This window comes from Brachyhypopomus gauderio, unplaced genomic scaffold, assembly GCF_052324685.1.
Source record: "Brachyhypopomus gauderio isolate BG-103 unplaced genomic scaffold, BGAUD_0.2 sc140, whole genome shotgun sequence".
NCBI lineage: Eukaryota > Metazoa > Chordata > Actinopteri > Gymnotiformes > Hypopomidae > Brachyhypopomus > Brachyhypopomus gauderio.
Genome location: NW_027506961.1, coordinates 18,442 through 23,835, shown reverse-complemented (window position 1 = coordinate 23,835; position 5,394 = coordinate 18,442). Strand labels below are relative to the sequence as shown.

The 5,394-nt window shown below is 47.0% G+C and overlaps 1 long non-coding RNA gene across 3 annotated transcripts; it reads right to left on the bottom strand.

Moving 5' to 3' along the window:
- Positions 1 to 618: 618 nt before the first annotated feature.
- On the bottom strand, positions 619 to 4,926 carry LOC143500311 (uncharacterized). 3 transcript variants are annotated; one of them, XR_013126742.1, is made up of 4 exons: positions 4,789 to 4,926; positions 4,588 to 4,634; positions 1,321 to 1,545; positions 619 to 1,123 (listed from the first exon to the last, which is right to left on the bottom strand). It is a non-coding gene; the product is annotated as an uncharacterized LOC143500311 (long non-coding RNA). The 3 variants fall into 3 exon arrangements; XR_013126741.1 differs by having other exon boundaries at positions 619 to 1,097; XR_013126743.1 differs by having other exon boundaries at positions 619 to 1,097; positions 1,443 to 1,545.
- Between the last annotated feature and the right edge of the window lie 468 nt (positions 4,927 to 5,394).

Sequence of the window (5,394 nt, the reverse complement as noted above, 5' to 3'; positions counted from 1 at the left end):
AGCCAAATGAAACCTCCGCGAATGCGGGAAAAAATGAAAACAAAAACCCCAGAGGGAAACAACAGAAAGAAAACACGGAGAAGCTCGACGTGTGTAAAGACCAGGTAAGTAAAACAAACAAAAAACACGCGGAAAGAGATACAACACGTCCACAAAAGAAAAACGGGAAAAAACGAAAAGTACACGGAGGCAAACTCGACGTGTCAGAGGGGAAGGGAAAAAATAAGAAACAAAAGAGGAAGCTATGGTAACAAGACCTATAGCTTCTACCTGGTTACCTGCCAGTCTGTTAACCAGAACACTGGAGAACAAACCAACGAAGAACAGAGAGGGAGAAGACGGAAGGAAACAAAAAAAAACAACCTGAGAACACTCAGAGTAGAAACAGGAGAACTAGAGAAACGAGAGGTAGTCCGGAGACGAGAGAAAACTGGCTTGGGCTGTGTGTGCATAGAACAACAAACAACTTCAGCAATGAGTTGCTGAAGTCGCTTGTCTTAAATAGGCTGTAGAACAGGTGCAACATATCGGGCTTGATTGCCCCTGGTTACAGCTCGCGGTCTCCGCCTAGTGGCAGCAGGAGTCACGTGCCTGGGTCGAACCCTGACAGCACAAGATGGGGTGTGGAGCACTGGCTCTTCTCAGCTTGCGGAGAAAGTACAGGCGCTGGTGGGCTTTCTTGGCTAGAGATGTGGTGTTCTCTGAGATGTCTACACCCAGGAACTTGGTGCTGCTCACTCTCTCCACAGCAGTACCATTGATGTTCAGAGGAGCATGCTGGGAGGGCAACAACTATCCACAACTATCTCCTTTGTCTTTTCCACATTCAGAGATGGGTTGTTGTGACCACACCACCCGGCCAGGCGGCTCACCTCACATCTGTAATGTCTCGTCGTTGTTGTTGATGAAACCCTCCACAGTTGTATCATCCGCAAACTTAAAGAAGTTGGAGCTGTATGTTGGTGTGCAGTCGTGTGTCATCAGAGTGAATAGAAGGGGGCTCAGTACGCATCCTTGAGGCACCCCTGCGTTAAGCACGATGGTACTGGATGAGTTGCTGCCGACCCGTACTGCCTGTGGTCTCCCAGTCAGAAAGTCTAACAGCCAGTTACACATTTGGAGGCTCAGTCAAAACCATTAAAAGAAAAAGGCATTAAATACAAAACTAAACGACATTAAATATTTACAGATGAAAATCCTTTTTTTAACTGCAGCAATTACTAGTTAAAACATTTTGTTTTGTATTTTGTTTGAGCAAAATCTATATTTTATGATCAGTGTGCAAATTCACTTTGTGTCTGTAGAACTGCATCAGAGTACCTTTAACAGGCAAGAAGACAAGCAAGAATATTTGTGAAAGCCATTTATGTTCATGTTATGTCAGTGTGCTGATCCTCAGTGGAGCCCATCCTGGGGGAGGGGCCTGCTGACCGACCACTCACTGGGCATTCAGGGTGATGTCCTAGTAGAGGAATGGAACAGCGGTGCGGTGTGATGGTCCGGCTCTCTGAGTGCAGACGAACTCATACGGACATGCACGATCCACTGAAGTTAGAACCAAAGATGTGAAGAAGAAGGTTAGGCACTGTTTCTTTGCTAAGTGAGCTGTACGGAAGCTAGGGTTGTGTGTGTGGTGTGTGTGTGTGTGTGTGTGTGTGTGTGGAATCTGAGGAATTCACATGCTGTGAATGTCATGCAAAAACAAAAAAAAACACCCCCTCATGCACAGACATACACACACACACACACTACTCGAAGGCCTTCTAGCCCAAAAATGCTGCCATAATTAGACTATAACAGAAAAGTTACACACGAGATGTCACTAATAATGCCATCATACTCCACGTCTGTTCCATATACAGTGGGGAAAATAAGTATTTAGTCAGTCACCAATTGTGCAAGTTCTCCCACTTAAAAAGATGAGCGAGGCCGGTAATTGACATCATAGGTAGACCTCAACTATGAGAGACAAAATGTGAAAAAAAATTTGAGAAAATCATTTTGTCTGACTTTTAAAGAATTTATTTGCAAATAATGGTGGAAAATAAGTATTTGGTCAATAACAAAAGTTCATCTCAATACTTTGTTGTATATCCTCTGTTGGCAATGACAGAGGTCAAACGTTTTCTGTAAGTCTTCACAAGGTTGGCACACACTGTTGCTGGTATGTTGGCCCATTCCTCCATGCAGATCTCCTCTAGAGCAGTGATGTTTTGGGGCTGTCGGCGGGCAACACGGACTTTTAACTCCCTCCAAACGTTTTCGATGGGGTTGAGATCGGGAGACTGGCTAGGCCACTCCAGGACTTTGAAATGTTTCTTACGAAGCCACTCCTTTGTTACCCTGGCAGTGTGCTTGGGATCATTATGCTGAAAGACCCAACCACGTTTCATCTTCATTGCCCTTGCTGATGGAAGGAGGTTTGCACCCAAAATCTCACAATACATGGCCCCATTCATTCTTTCATGTACACGGACCAGTCATCCTGGTCCCTTTGCAGAGAAACAGCCCCAAAGCATGATGTTGCCACCCCCATGCTTCACAGTTGGTATGGTGTCCTTTGGATGCAACTCAGCATTCACTGTCCTCCAAACACGACGAGTTGTGTTTTTACCAAATAGTTCTACTTTGGTTTCATCTGACCATATGACATTCTCCCAATACTCTTCTGGAACATCCAAATGTTCTCTAGCAAACTTCAGATGTGCCTGGATATGGACTGGCTTAAGCAGGGGGACACGTCTGGAACTGCAAGATCTGAGTCCCTGGCGTCGTTTTAACGCGTCGCCTCCGAACACGGCGGTGACGCGCTGGTTTTAACGTGATGTGGACTCAAGTGCAAACCTCTAAAACTGAATGCTAAAAACAGCCAACAGAAACCTCCGCGATTGCGGGAAAACGAAAACAAAAACCCCGAAGGGATAACAGCAGAACGACACGGAGAAGTCTCGACGTGCGACAAACCAGGTAAGTAAATAACAAACGAAAAACACGCGGAATAATAATCAATGCGTCGCTGAAAAGAAAGACGGGGAAAACCAAAAATACATGGAGAACAGCTCAACGTGTCAGGAGTAATATAAGAGGCAAGGGAGGGAACGTGAAGCTCAGGTGCAAGACCTGGAGCTTCTACCTGGGTTACCTGTCGGTCTGTCAACCAGAACACTGGCAGACAAACCAACAATGAAATAAAAGAAAAACGAAACAGCAGAGAAGAAGACAGACAAAGAGAGAGGGACTGAGAACACTCAGCAAGAAAGAACCAGAGAGAATGCGAATGAGATGCAGAGAGAACAAACGGCTTGGGCTGTGAGTGTAACAACAACAAACAACTTCAGCAATGGACTGCTGAAGTTGCTCGCATTAAGTAGGCTGCAAACACCTGCAGCCTATTGCGCCTGATTGCCCCCAGGTCTAGCTCGCAGGCTCCTCCTTGTGGCGACCGGAGGAATGCGCCTGGGTCCAACCCTGACAGTCGCAGTGTGTTGCTGATGGTAGCCTTTGTAACGTTGGTCCCAGCTTTCTGCAGGTCATTCACTAGTTCCCCCCTTGTGGTTCTGGGATTTTTCCTCACCGTACTTGTGATCATTTTGACCCCACGGGCTGAGATCTCCCCATGGGGAGATTAGTAGTGGTCTTGTAGGTCTTCCATTTTCTGATTATTGCTCCCACAGTAGATTTCTTCACACCAAGCTGCTTGCCTATTGCAGATTCAGTCTTCCCAGCCTGGTGCAGGTCTACAATTCGGTTTCTGGTGTCCTCCGACAGCTCTTTCGTCTTCAACATAGTGGAGTTTGGAGTGTGACTGTTTGAGGTTGTGGGCAGGTGTCTTTTATACTGTTAACGACTTCAAACAGGTGCCATTAATACAGGTAATGTGTGGGGGAAAGAGGAGCCTCTTAAAAAAAAAAAGTTACAGGTCTGTGACAGCCAGAAATCTTGCTTGTTTGTAGGTGACCAAATACTTATTTTCCACCATTATTTACAAATAAATTCTTTAAAAGTCTCTCATAGTTGAGGTCTACCTATGATGTGGGAGAACTTGCACAATTGGTGACTGACTAAATACTTATTTACCTGACTGTACACTACATGTATTTAACACATACCCTACCCACTACATCTCAACTAGAGTTGCTGTATATAGATGTATAACTATACACTTCGTACTATAGAGGGTGGAAGTGAACCATTCGGAACACGGCCGGTAAAATGGCTGGGATGAGGAGGGATGTGGACGGCAGAGCTGACAGCCACGAGGCAGAAGGGAAGGCCCAGCTATCATCCCAGCTACAGTGAGACCCTCTGCAGCTGAAGTAGGAGAGCTGCTCTTGGGTGAGCATCTGAGGCACTTAGTCACCAGGTAGGGGTGAGGGGTCATGTAGGGGTGAGAGGCTTCTATAGGGGTGAGGTGTCTCTGTAGGGGTGAGGGGCCATGTAGGGGTGAAGAGTCTCTGTAGGGGTTAGGGGCCGTGTAGGGGTGAGGAGTCTCTGTAGGGGTGAGGGGCCGTGTAGGGGTGAGGAGTCTCTGTAGGGGTGAAGGGTCATGTAGGTGTGAGGGGCCACAGTGGCAGAGCACAAACTCACCTCCAGGTTTCCTCTGGCTTTCTTCAGCACCCCATGAGTCATGGACACTAAGAGGAGAGAGGGGTTAGTAAGGCTGTGCACAACACCAGACTAGCGGCAAACACTAAACTCCTTCAGTGTGGGTGGGTGCTGTCTGCAGGTTAATGAGGACCTTCATGGCCTCTCTAGGTGATTTCAGGTGTGTGTGTGTGTGTTCCGTACGCTGGTCGATGATGATGCGTTCCATGCTTTCTCGAAGCTGGTTGGTGGATCGCAGTCGTTTGCTCCTGTGAGCATCCGCTCCTGCTGAGACAGCCGGCTCTGTAACCGAGACACCTCACTCCTCAACACCTCCTCCTGTACCAGGGGCACATGGGGGGGGGGGGCAATTAGTCTTATATAAACAGAAGCTACCTAATTCTGCAGAACTTTGTATTGTCCACTGTGTGTGTTATCTGCTGTATGTGTGTGAGGTCTCCTGACGGCAGAGTTACTCTCCAGAACAGCTTCAGGAGTCGCTCCGCCTCCTCCAGAACCACAAGCATAGAGCCTGATACAGCCTGACACTCCACAAGATAACACACACCCACACACACACACACACACGCACACGCACAAGTGCACACACACAAATACAAAGATAAAAAAATGAAAAATAAGATGTTAAGAAGCTTAAGTACACGTGAATATTGGAGTAACGAGCAGCAGGTGTAAGGAATCTGTCGGGTGGTCACGTGCTGTTCCTGACAATTGCCAAGACTCTTTTCAACAGGCAATTACGTCAGGTTAAAAGAGCAGCTGCAATAATGCCTCGTCATAGTAGCAGAC